Genomic DNA, 14,092 nt, shown 5'->3' on the forward strand with positions numbered 1-14,092 from the left:
TTCTCTATAGTGTCTACAGTCTAGGACAGTTTCTCCATAGTGTATAGTATCTACAGTCTAGGACAGTTTCTCCATAGTATCTACAGTCTAGGACAGTTTCTCTATAGTGTATAGTGTCTGCAGTCTAGGACAGTTTCTCTATAGTGTCTACAGTCTAGGACAGTTTCTCTATAGTGTCTACAGTCTAGGACAGTTTATCCATAGTATCTACAGTCTAGGACAGTTTCTCTATAGTGTCTACAGTCTAGGACAGTTTCTCTATAGTGTATAGTGTCTACAGTCTAGGACAGGTTCTCCATAGTGTATAGTGTCTACAGTCTAGGACAGGTTCTCCATAGTGTATAGTGTCTACAGTCTAGGACAGGTTCTCCATAGTGTCTACAGTCTAGGACAGTTTCTCCATAGTATCTACAGTCTAGGACAGTTTCTCTATAGTGTATACAGTCTAGGACAGTTTCTCCATAGTGTCTACAGTCTAGGACAGTTTCTCTATAGTGTATAGTGTCTACAGTCTAGGACAGTTTCTCCATAGTGTATAGTGTCTGCAGTCTAGGACAGTTTCTCTATAGTGTCTACAGTCTAGGACAGTTGCGCTATAGTGTCTACAGTCTAGGACAGTTTCTCCATAGTGTCTACAGTCTAGGACAGTTTCTCCATAGTATCTACAGTCTAGGACAGTTTCTCCATAGTATCTACAGTCTAGGAAAGGTTCTCCATAGTAACTACAGTCTATGACAGTTTCTCCATAGTGTCTACAGTCTAGGACAGTTTCTCCATAGAGTCTACAGTCTAGGACAGTTTCTCCATAGTATATACAGTCTAGGACAGTTTCTCCATAGTATCTACAGTCTAGGACAGTTTCTCCATAGTATCTACAGTCTAGGACTGTTTCTCCATAGTGTCTACAGTCTAGGACAGTTTCTCCATAGTGTATAGTATCTACAGTCTAGGACAGTTTCTCTATAGTATCTACAGTCTAGGACAGTTTCTCTATAGTGTCTACAGTCTAGGACAGTTTATCCATAGTATCTACAGTCTAGGACAGTTTCTCTATAGTGTCTACAGTCTAGGACAGTTTCTCCATAGTGTATAGTGTCTACAGTCTAGGACAGGTTCTCCATAGTGTATAGTGTCTACAGTCTAGGACAGGTTCTCCATAGTGTATAGTATCTACAGTCTAGGACAGTTTCTCCATAGTGTCTACAGTCTAGGACAGTTTCTCCATAGTATCTACAGTCTAGGACAGTTTTCCATAGTATCTACAGTCTAGGACAGTTTCTCCATAGTGTATAGTGTCTGCAGTCTAGGACAGTTTCTCCATAGTGTCTACAGTCTAGGACAGTTTCTCCATAGTGTCTACAGTCTATGACAGTTTCTCCATAGTGTCTACAGCCTAAGACAGGTTCTCCATAGTGTCTACAGTCTAGGACAGTTTCTCCATAGTGTCTACAGTCTAGGACAGTTTCTCCATAGTGTCTACAGCCTAAGACAGTTTCTCCATAGTATCTACAGTCTATGACAGTTTCTCCATGGTATCTACAGTCTAGGACAGTTTTTCCATAGTGTATAGTATCTACAGTCTAGGACAGTTTCTCCATAGTGTATAGTTTCTACAGTCTAGGACAGTTTCTCCATAGTGTATAGTTTCCACAGTCTAGGACAGTTTCTCCATAGTGTCTACAGTCTAGGACAGTTTCTCTATAGTGTATAGTTTCTACAGTCTAGGACAGTTTCTCCATAGTGTATAGTGTCTACAGTCTAGGACAGGTTCTCCATAGTGTACAGTGTCTACAGTCTAGGACAGTTTCTCCATAGTATCTACAGTCTAGGACAGTTTCTCTATAGTGTCTACAGTCTAGGACAGTTTCTCTATAGTGTCTACAGTCTAGGACAGTTTCTCCATAGTGTCTACAGTCTAGGACAGTTTCTCCATAGTATCTACAGTCTAGGACAGTTTCTCCATAGTATCTACAGTCTAGGAAATGTTCTCCATAGTATCTACAGTCTATGACAGTTTCTCCATAGTGTCTACAGTCTAGGACAGTTTCTCCATAGTGTCTACAGTCTAGGACAGTTTCTCCATAGTATCTACAGTCTATGACAGTTTCTCCATGGTATCTACAGTCTAGGACAGTTTTTCCGTAGTGTATAGTATCTACAGTCTAGGACAGTTTCTCCATAGTGTATAGTTTCTACAGTCTAGGACAGTTTCTCCATAGTGTCTACAGTCTAGGACAGTTTCTCCATAGTGTATAGTTTCCACAGTCTAGGACAGTTTCTCCATAGTGTCTACAGTCTAGGACAGTTTCTCTATAGTGTATAGTTTCTACAGTCTAGGACAGTTTCTCCATAGTGTATAGTGTCTACAGTCTAGGACAGGTTCTCCATAGTGTACAGTGTCTACAGTCTAGGACAGTTTCTCCATAGTATCTACAGTCTAGGACAGTTTCTCTATAGTGTCTACAGTCTAGGACAGTTTCTCTATAGTGTCTACAGTCTAGGACAGTTTCTCCATAGTGTCTACAGTCTAGGACAGTTTCTCCATAGTATCTACAGTCTAGGACAGTTTCTCCATAGTATCTACAGTCTAGGAAAGGTTCTCCATAGTATCTACAGTCTATGACAGTTTCTCCATAGTGTCTACAGTCTAGGACAGTTTCTCCATAGTGTCTACAGTCTAGGACAGTTTCTCCATAGTATATACAGTCTAGGACAGTTTCTCCATAGTATCTACAGTCTAGGACAGTTTCTCTATAGTGTCTACAGTCTAGGACAGTTTCTCCATAGTGTATAGTATCTACAGTCTAGGACAGTTTCTCCATAGTATCTACAGTCTAGGACAGTTTCTCTATAGTGTATAGTGTCTGCAGTCTAGGACAGTTTCTCTATAGTGTCTACAGTCTAGGACAGTTTCTCTATAGTGTCTACAGTCTAGGACAGTTTATCCATAGTATCTACAGTCTAGGACAGTTTCTCTATAGTGTCTACAGTCTAGGACAGTTTCTCTATAGTGTATAGTGTCTACAGTCTAGGACAGGTTCTCCATAGTGTATAGTGTCTACAGTCTAGGACAGGTTCTCCATAGTGTATAGTGTCTACAGTCTAGGACAGGTTCTCCATAGTGTCTACAGTCTAGGACAGTTTCTCCATAGTATCTACAGTCTAGGACAGTTTCTCTATAGTGTATACAGTCTAGGACAGTTTCTCCATAGTGTCTACAGTCTAGGACAGTTTCTCTATAGTGTATAGTGTCTACAGTCTAGGACAGTTTCTCCATAGTGTATAGTGTCTGCAGTCTAGGACAGTTTCTCTATAGTGTCTACAGTCTAGGACAGTTGCGCTATAGTGTCTACAGTCTAGGACAGTTTCTCCATAGTGTCTACAGTCTAGGACAGTTTCTCCATAGTATCTACAGTCTAGGACAGTTTCTCCATAGTATCTACAGTCTAGGAAAGGTTCTCCATAGTAACTACAGTCTATGACAGTTTCTCCATAGTGTCTACAGTCTAGGACAGTTTCTCCATAGAGTCTACAGTCTAGGACAGTTTCTCCATAGTATATACAGTCTAGGACAGTTTCTCCATAGTATCTACAGTCTAGGACAGTTTCTCCATAGTATCTACAGTCTAGGACTGTTTCTCCATAGTGTCTACAGTCTAGGACAGTTTCTCCATAGTGTATAGTATCTACAGTCTAGGACAGTTTCTCTATAGTATCTACAGTCTAGGACAGTTTCTCTATAGTGTCTACAGTCTAGGACAGTTTATCCATAGTATCTACAGTCTAGGACAGTTTCTCTATAGTGTCTACAGTCTAGGACAGTTTCTCCATAGTGTATAGTGTCTACAGTCTAGGACAGGTTCTCCATAGTGTATAGTGTCTACAGTCTAGGACAGGTTCTCCATAGTGTATAGTATCTACAGTCTAGGACAGTTTCTCCATAGTGTCTACAGTCTAGGACAGTTTCTCCATAGTATCTACAGTCTAGGACAGTTTTCCATAGTATCTACAGTCTAGGACAGTTTCTCCATAGTGTATAGTGTCTGCAGTCTAGGACAGTTTCTCCATAGTGTCTACAGTCTAGGACAGTTTCTCCATAGTGTCTACAGTCTATGACAGTTTCTCCATAGTGTCTACAGCCTAAGACAGGTTCTCCATAGTGTCTACAGTCTAGGACAGTTTCTCCATAGTGTCTACAGTCTAGGACAGTTTCTCCATAGTGTCTACAGCCTAAGACAGTTTCTCCATAGTATCTACAGTCTATGACAGTTTCTCCATGGTATCTACAGTCTAGGACAGTTTTTCCATAGTGTATAGTATCTACAGTCTAGGACAGTTTCTCCATAGTGTATAGTTTCTACAGTCTAGGACAGTTTCTCCATAGTGTATAGTTTCCACAGTCTAGGACAGTTTCTCCATAGTGTCTACAGTCTAGGACAGTTTCTCTATAGTGTATAGTTTCTACAGTCTAGGACAGTTTCTCCATAGTGTATAGTGTCTACAGTCTAGGACAGGTTCTCCATAGTGTACAGTGTCTACAGTCTAGGACAGTTTCTCCATAGTATCTACAGTCTAGGACAGTTTCTCTATAGTGTCTACAGTCTAGGACAGTTTCTCTATAGTGTCTACAGTCTAGGACAGTTTCTCCATAGTGTCTACAGTCTAGGACAGTTTCTCCATAGTATCTACAGTCTAGGACAGTTTCTCCATAGTATCTACAGTCTAGGAAATGTTCTCCATAGTATCTACAGTCTATGACAGTTTCTCCATAGTGTCTACAGTCTAGGACAGTTTCTCCATAGTGTCTACAGTCTAGGACAGTTTCTCCATAGTATATACAGTCTAGGACAGTTTCTCCATAGTATCTACAGTCTAGGACAGTTTTTAATTTTTAATTTTACCTTTATTTAACCAGGCAAGTCAGTTAAGAACACATTCTTATTTTCAATGACGGCCTGGGAACAGTGGGTTAACTGCCTGTTCAGGGGCAGAACGACAGATTTGTACCTTGTCAGCTCGGGGGTTTGAACTGACAACCTTCCGGTTACTAGTCCAACGCTCTAACCACTAGGCTACCCTGCCGCCCAGTTTCTCTATAGTGTCTACAGTCTAGGACAGTTTCTCCATAGTGTATAGTATCTACAGTCTAGGACAGTTTCTCCATAGTATCTACAGTCTAGGACAGTTTCTCTATAGTGTATAGTGTCTGCAGTCTAGGACAGTTTCTCTATAGTGTCTACAGTCTAGGACAGTTTCTCTATAGTGTCTACAGTCTAGGACAGTTTATCCATAGTATCTACAGTCTAGGACAGTTTCTCTATAGTGTCTACAGTCTAGGACAGTTTCTCTATAGTGTATAGTGTCTACAGTCTAGGACAGGTTCTCCATAGTGTATAGTGTCTACAGTCTAGGACAGGTTCTCCATAGTGTATAGTGTCTACAGTCTAGGACAGGTTCTCCATAGTGTCTACAGTCTAGGACAGTTTCTCCATAGTATCTACAGTCTAGGACAGTTTCTCTATAGTGTATACAGTCTAGGACAGTTTCTCCATAGTGTCTACAGTCTAGGACAGTTTCTCTATAGTGTATAGTGTCTACAGTCGAGGACAGTTTCTCCATAGTGTATAGTGTCTGCAGTCTAGGACAGTTTCTCTATAGTGTCTACAGTCTAGGACAGTTGCGCTATAGTGTCTACAGTCTAGGACAGTTTCTCCATAGTGTCTACAGTCTAGGACAGTTTCTCCATAGTATCTACAGTCTAGGACAGTTTCTCCATAGTATCTACAGTCTAGGAAAGGTTCTCCATAGTAACTACAGTCTATGACAGTTTCTCCATAGTGTCTACAGTCTAGGACAGTTTCTCCATAGAGTCTACAGTCTAGGACAGTTTCTCCATAGTATATACAGTCTAGGACAGTTTCTCCATAGTATCTACAGTCTAGGACAGTTTCTCCATAGTATCTACAGTCTAGGACTGTTTCTCCATAGTGTCTACAGTCTAGGACAGTTTCTCCATAGTGTATAGTATCTACAGTCTAGGACAGTTTCTCTATAGTATCTACAGTCTAGGACAGTTTCTCTATAGTGTCTACAGTCTAGGACAGTTTATCCATAGTATCTACAGTCTAGGACAGTTTCTCTATAGTGTCTACAGTCTAGGACAGTTTCTCCATAGTGTATAGTGTCTACAGTCTAGGACAGGTTCTCCATAGTGTATAGTGTCTACAGTCTAGGACAGGTTCTCCATAGTGTATAGTATCTACAGTCTAGGACAGTTCCTCCATAGTGTCTACAGTCTAGGACAGTTTCTCCATAGTATCTACAGTCTAGGACAGTTTTCCATAGTATCTACAGTCTAGGACAGTTTCTCCATAGTGTATAGTGTCTGCAGTCTAGGACAGTTTCTCCATAGTGTCTACAGTCTAGGACAGTTTCTCCATAGTGTCTACAGTCTAGGACAGTTTCTCCATAGTGTCTACAGCCTAAGACAGGTTCTCCATAGTGTCTACAGTCTAGGACAGTTTCTAAATAGTGTCTACAGTCTAGGACAGTTTCTCCATAGTGTCTACAGCCTAAGACAGTTTCTCCATAGTATCTACAGTCTATGACAGTTTCTCCATGGTATCTACAGTCTAGGACAGTTTCTCCATAGTGTATAGTATCTACAGTCTAGGACAGTTTCTCCATAGTGTATAGTTTCTACAGTCTAGGACAGTTTCTCCATAGTGTATAGTTTCCACAGTCTAGGACAGTTTCTCCATAGTGTCTACAGTCTAGGACAGTTTCTCTATAGTGTATAGTTTCTACAGTCTAGGACAGTTTCTCCATAGTGTATAGTGTCTACAGTCTAGGACAGGTTCTCCATAGTGTACAGTGTCTACAGTCTAGGACAGTTTCTCCATAGTATCTACAGTCTAGGACAGTTTCTCCATAGTGTCTACAGTCTAGGACAGTTTCTCTATAGTGTCTACAGTCTAGGACAGTTTCTCCATAGTGTCTACAGTCTAGGACAGTTTCTCCATAGTATCTACAGTCTAGGACAGTTTCTCCATAGTATCTACATTCTAGGAAAGGTTCTCCATAGTATCTGCAGTCTATGACAGTTTCTCCATAGTGTCTACAGTCTAGGACAGTTTCTCCATAGTGTCTACAGTCTAGGACAGTTTCTCCATAGTATATACAGTCTAGGACAGTTTCTCCATAGTATCTACAGTCTAGGACAGTTTCTCTATAGTGTCTACAGTCTAGGACAGTTTCTCCATAGTGTATAGTATCTACAGTCTAGGACAGTTTCTCCATAGTATCTACAGTCTAGGACAGTTTCTCTATAGTGTCTACAGTCTAGGACAGTTTATCCATAGTATCTACAGTCTAGGACAGTTTCTCTATAGTGTCTACAGTCTAGGACAGTTTCTCCATAGTGTATAGTGTCTACAGTCTAGGACAGGTTCTCCATAGTGTATAGTGTCTACAGTCTAGGACAGGTTCTCCATAGTGTATAGTATCTACAGTCTAGGACAGTTTCTCCATAGTGTCTACAGTCTAGGACAGTTTCTCCATAGTATCTACAGTCTAGGACAGTTTTCCATAGTATCTACAGTCTAGGACAGTTTCTCCATAGTGTATAGTGTCTGCAGTCTAGGACAGTTTCTCCATAGTGTCTACAGTCTAGGACAGTTTCTCCATAGTGTCTACAGTCTAGGACAGTTTCTCCATAGTGTCTACAGCCTAAGACAGGTTCTCCATAGTGTCTACAGTCTAGGACAGTTTCTCCATAGTGTCTACAGTCTAGGACAGTTTCTCCATAGTGTCTACAGCCTAAGACAGTTTCTCCATAGTATCTACAGTCTATGACAGTTTCTCCATGGTATCTACAGTCTAGGACAGTTTTTCCATAGTGTATAGTATCTACAGTCTAGGACAGTTTCTCCATAGTGTATAGTTTCTACAGTCTAGGACAGTTTCTCCATAGTGTATAGTTTCCACAGTCTAGGACAGTTTCTCCATAGTGTCTACAGTCTAGGACAGTTTCTCTATAGTGTATAGTTTCTACAGTCTAGGACAGTTTCTCCATAGTGTATAGTGTCTACAGTCTAGGACAGGTTCTCCATAGTGTACAGTGTCTACAGTCTAGGACAGTTTCTCCATAGTATCTACAGTCTAGGACAGTTTCTCTATAGTGTCTACAGTCTAGGACAGTTTCTCTATAGTGTCTACAGTCTAGGACAGTTTCTCCATAGTGTCTACAGTCTAGGACAGTTTCTCCATAGTATCTACAGTCTAGGACAGTTTCTCCATAGTATCTACAGTCTAGGAAATGTTCTCCATAGTATCTACAGTCTATGACAGTTTCTCCATAGTATCTACAGTCTAGGACAGTTTCTCATAGTGTATAGTGTCTGCAGTCTAGGACAGTTTCTCCATAGTGTCTACAGTCTAGGACAGTTTCTCCATAGTGTCTACAGTCTAGGACAGTTCTCCATAGTGTCTACAGCCTAAGACAGGTTCTCCATAGTGTCTACAGTCTAGGACAGTTTCTAAATAGTGTCTACAGTCTAGGACAGTTTCTCCATAGTGTCTACAGCCTAAGACTGTTTCTCCATAGTATCTACAGTCTATGACAGTTTCTCCATGGTATCTACAGTCTAGGACAGTTTCTCCATAGTGTATAGTATCTACAGTCTAGGACAGTTTCTCCATAGTGTATAGTTTCTACAGTCTAGGACAGTTTCTCCATAGTGTATAGTTTCCACAGTCTAGGACAGTTTCTCCATAGTGTCTACAGTCTAGGACAGTTTCTCTATAGTGTATAGTTTCTACAGTCTAGGACAGTTTCTCCATAGTGTATAGTGTCTACAGTCTAGGACAGGTTCTCCATAGTGTACAGTGTCTACAGTCTAGGACAGTTTCTCCATAGTATCTACAGTCTAGGACAGTTTCTCCATAGTGTCTACAGTCTAGGACAGTTTCTCTATAGTGTCTACAGTCTAGGACAGTTTCTCCATAGTGTCTACAGTCTAGGACAGTTTCTCCATAGTATCTACAGTCTAGGACAGTTTCTCCATAGTATCTACATTCTAGGAAAGGTTCTCCATAGTATCTGCAGTCTATGACAGTTTCTCCATAGTGTCTACAGTCTAGGACAGTTTCTCCATAGTGTCTACAGTCTAGGACAGTTTCTCCATAGTATATACAGTCTAGGACAGTTTCTCCATAGTATCTACAGTCTAGGACAGTTTCTCTATAGTGTCTACAGTCTAGGACAGTTTCTCCATAGTGTATAGTATCTACAGTCTAGGACAGGTTCTCCATAGTATCTACAGTCTAGGACAGTTTCTCTATAGTGTCTACAGTCTAGGACAGTTTATCCATAGTATCTACAGTCTAGGACAGTTTCTCTATAGTGTCTACAGTCTAGGACAGTTTCTCCATAGTGTATAGTGTCTACAGTCTAGGACAGGTTCTCCATAGTGTATAGTGTCTACAGTCTAGGACAGGTTCTCCATAGTGTATAGTATCTACAGTCTAGGACAGTTTCTCCATAGTGTCTACAGTCTAGGACAGTTTCTCCATAGTATCTACAGTCTAGGACAGTTTTCCATAGTATCTACAGTCTAGGACAGTTTCTCCATAGTGTATAGTGTCTGCAGTCTAGGACAGTTTCTCCATAGTGTCTACAGTCTAGGACAGTTTCTCCATAGTGTCTACAGTCTAGGACAGTTTCTCCATAGTGTCTACAGCCTAAGACAGGTTCTCCATAGTGTCTACAGTCTAGGACAGTTTCTCCATAGTGTCTACAGTCTAGGACAGTTTCTCCATAGTGTCTACAGCCTAAGACAGTTTCTCCATAGTATCTACAGTCTATGACAGTTTCTCCATGGTATCTACAGTCTAGGACAGTTTTTCCATAGTGTATAGTATCTACAGTCTAGGACAGTTTCTCCATAGTGTATAGTTTCTACAGTCTAGGACAGTTTCTCCATAGTGTATAGTTTCCACAGTCTAGGACAGTTTCTCCATAGTGTCTACAGTCTAGGACAGTTTCTCTATAGTGTATAGTTTCTACAGTCTAGGACAGTTTCTCCATAGTGTATAGTGTCTACAGTCTAGGACAGGTTCTCCATAGTGTACAGTGTCTACAGTCTAGGACAGTTTCTCCATAGTATCTACAGTCTAGGACAGTTTCTCTATAGTGTCTACAGTCTAGGACAGTTTCTCTATAGTGTCTACAGTCTAGGACAGTTTCTCCATAGTGTCTACAGTCTAGGACAGTTTCTCCATAGTATCTACAGTCTAGGACAGTTTCTCCATAGTATCTACAGTCTAGGAAATGTTCTCCATAGTATCTACAGTCTATGACAGTTTCTCCATAGTGTCTACAGTCTAGGACAGTTTCTCCATAGTGTCTACAGTCTAGGACAGTTTCTCCATAGTATATACAGTCTAGGACAGTTTCTCCATAGTATCTACAGTCTAGGACAGTTTCTCTATAGTGTCTACAGTCTAGGACAGTTTCTCCATAGTGTATAGTATCTACAGTCTAGGACAGTTTCTCCATAGTATCTACAGTCTAGGACAGTTTCTCTATAGTGTATAGTGTCTGCAGTCTAGGACAGTTTCTCTATAGTGTCTACAGTCTAGGACAGTTTCTCTATAGTGTCTACAGTCTAGGACAGTTTATCCATAGTATCTACAGTCTAGGACAGTTTCTCTATAGTGTCTACAGTCTAGGACAGTTTCTCTATAGTGTATAGTGTCTACAGTCTAGGACAGGTTCTCCATAGTGTATAGTGTCTACAGTCTAGGACAGGTTCTCCATAGTGTATAGTGTCTACAGTCTAGGACAGGTTCTCCATAGTGTCTACAGTCTAGGACAGTTTCTCCATAGTATCTACAGTCTAGGACAGTTTCTCTATAGTGTATACAGTCTAGGACAGTTTCTCCATAGTGTCTACAGTCTAGGACAGTTTCTCTATAGTGTATAGTGTCTACAGTCTAGGACAGTTTCTCCATAGTGTATAGTGTCTGCAGTCTAGGACAGTTTCTCTATAGTGTCTACAGTCTAGGACAGTTTCGCTATAGTGTCTACAGTCTAGGACAGTTTCTCCATAGTGTCTACAGTCTAGGACAGTTTCTCCATAGTATCTACAGTCTAGGACAGTTTCTCCATAGTATCTACAGTCTAGGAAAGGTTCTCCATAGTAACTACAGTCTATGACAGTTTCTCCATAGTGTCTACAGTCTAGGACAGTTTCTCCACAGTGTCTACAGTCTAGGACAGTTTCTCCATAGTATATACAGTCTAGGACAGTTTCTCCATAGTATCTACAGTCTAGGACAGTTTCTCCATAGTATCTACAGTCTAGGACAGTTTCTCCATAGTGTCTACAGTCTAGGACAGTTTCTCCATAGTGTATAGTATCTACAGTCTAGGACAGTTTCTCTATAGTATCTACAGTCTAGGACAGTTTCTCTATAGTGTCTACAGTCTAGGACAGTTTATCCATAGTATCTACAGTCTAGGACAGTTTCTCTATAGTGTCTACAGTCTAGGACAGTTTCTCCATAGTGTATAGTGTCTACAGTCTAGGACAGGTTCTCCATAGTGTATAGTGTCTACAGTCTAGGACAGGTTCTCCATAGTGTATAGTATCTACAGTCTAGGACAGTTCCTCCATAGTGTCTACAGTCTAGGACAGTTTCTCCATAGTATCTACAGTCTAGGACAGTTTTCCATAGTATCTACAGTCTAGGACAGTTTCTCCCATAGTGTATAGTGTCTGCAGTCTAGGACAGTTTCTCCATAGTGTCTACAGTCTAGGACAGTTTCTCCATAGTGTCTACAGTCTAGGACAGTTTCTCCATAGTGTCTACAGCCTAAGACAGGTTCTCCATAGTGTCTACAGTCTAGGACAGTTTCTCCATAGTGTCTACAGTCTAGGACAGTTTCTCCATAGTGTCTACAGCCTAAGACAGTTTCTCCATAGTATCTACAGTCTATGACAGTTTCTCCATGGTATCTAGAGTCTAGGACAGTTACTCCATAGTGTATAGTATCTACAGTCTAGGACAGTTTCTCCATAGTGTATAGTTTCTACAGTCTAGGACAGTTTCTCCATAGTGTATAGTTTCCACAGTCTAGGACAGTTTCTCCATAGTGTCTACAGTCTAGGACAGTTTCTCTATAGTGTATAGTTTCTACAGTCTAGGACAGTTTCTCCATAGTGTATAGTGTCTACAGTATTGGACAGTTTCTCCATAGTGTCTACAGCCTAAAACAGGTTCTCCATAGTGTCTACATTTTAGGACAGTTTCTCCATAGTGTCTACAGTCTAGGACAGTTTCTCCATAGTATATACAGTCTAGGACAGTTTCTCCATAGTATCTACAGTCTAGGACAGTTTCTCTATAGTGTCTACAGTCTAGGACAGTTTCTCCATAGTGTATAGTATCTACAGTCTAGGACAGTTTCTCCATAGTATCTACAGTCTAGGACAGTTTCTCTATAGTGTATAGTGTCTGCAGTCTAGGACAGTTTCTCTATAGTGTCTACAGTCTAGGACAGTTTCTCTATAGTGTCTACAGTCTAGGACAGTTTATCCATAGTATCTACAGTCTAGGACAGTTTCTCTATAGTGTCTACAGTCTAGGACAGTTTCTCCATAGTGTATAGTGTCTACAGTCTAGGACAGGTTCTCCATAGTGTATAGTGTCTACAGTCTAGGACAGGTTCTCCATAGTGTATAGTATCTACAGTCTAGGACAGTTTCTCCATAGTGTCTACAGTCTAGGACAGTTTCTCCATAGTATCTACAGTCTAGGACAGTTTTCCATAGTATCTACAGTCTAGGACAGTTTCTCCATAGTGTATAGTGTCTGCAGTCTAGGACAGTTTCTCCATAGTGTCTACAGTCTAGGACAGTTTCTCCATAGTGTCTACAGTCTAGGACAGTTTCTCCATAGTGTCTACAGCCTAAGACAGGTTCTCCATAGTGTCTACAGTCTAGGACAGTTTCTCCATAGTGTCTACAGTCTAGGACAGTTTCTCCATAGTGTATAGTGTCTACAGTATTGGACAGTTTCTCCATAGTGTCTACAGCCTAAAACAGGTTCTCCATAGTGTCTACATTTTAGGACAGTTTCTCCATAGTGTCTACAGTCTAGGACAGTTTCTCCATAGTATATACAGTCTAGGACAGTTTCTCCATAGTATCTACAGTCTAGGACAGTTTCTCTATAGTGTCTACAGTCTAGGACAGTTTCTCCATAGTGTATAGTATCTACAGTCTAGGACAGTTTCTCCATAGTATCTACAGTCTAGGACAGTTTCTCTATAGTGTATAGTGTCTGCAGTCTAGGACAGTTTCTCTATAGTGTCTACAGTCTAGGACAGTTTCTCTATAGTGTCTACAGTCTAGGACAGTTTATCCATAGTATCTACAGTCTAGGACAGTTTCTCTATAGTGTCTACAGTCTAGGACAGTTTCTCCATAGTGTATAGTGTCTACAGTCTAGGACAGGTTCTCCATAGTGTATAGTGTCTACAGTCTAGGACAGGTTCTCCATAGTGTATAGTATCTACAGTCTAGGACAGTTTCTCCATAGTGTCTACAGTCTAGGACAGTTTTCTCCATAGTATCTACAGTCTAGGACAGTTTTCCATAGTATCTACAGTCTAGGACAGTTTCTCCATAGTGTATAGTGTCTGCAGTCTAGGACAGTTTCTCCATAGTGTCTACAGTCTAGGACAGTTTCTCCATAGTGTCTACAGTCTAGGACAGTTTCTCCATAGTGTCTACAGCCTAAGACAGGTTCTCCATAGTGTCTACAGTCTAGGACAGTTTCTCCATAGTGTCTACAGTCTAGGACAGTTTCTCCATAGTGTCTACAGCCTAAGACAGTTTCTCCATAGTATCTACAGTCTATGACAGTTTCTCCATGGTATCTACAGTCTAGGACAGTTTTTCCATAGTGTATAGTATCTACAGTCTAGGACAGTTTCTCCATAGTGTATAGTTTCTACAGTCTAGGACAGTTTCTCCATAGTGTATAGTTTCCACAGTCTAGGACAGTTTCTCCATAGTGTCTACAG

Source organism: Oncorhynchus kisutch, unplaced genomic scaffold (assembly GCF_002021735.2).
Source record: "Oncorhynchus kisutch isolate 150728-3 unplaced genomic scaffold, Okis_V2 Okis06b-Okis10b_hom, whole genome shotgun sequence".
In the NCBI taxonomy this organism is placed as follows: domain Eukaryota; kingdom Metazoa; phylum Chordata; class Actinopteri; order Salmoniformes; family Salmonidae; genus Oncorhynchus; species Oncorhynchus kisutch.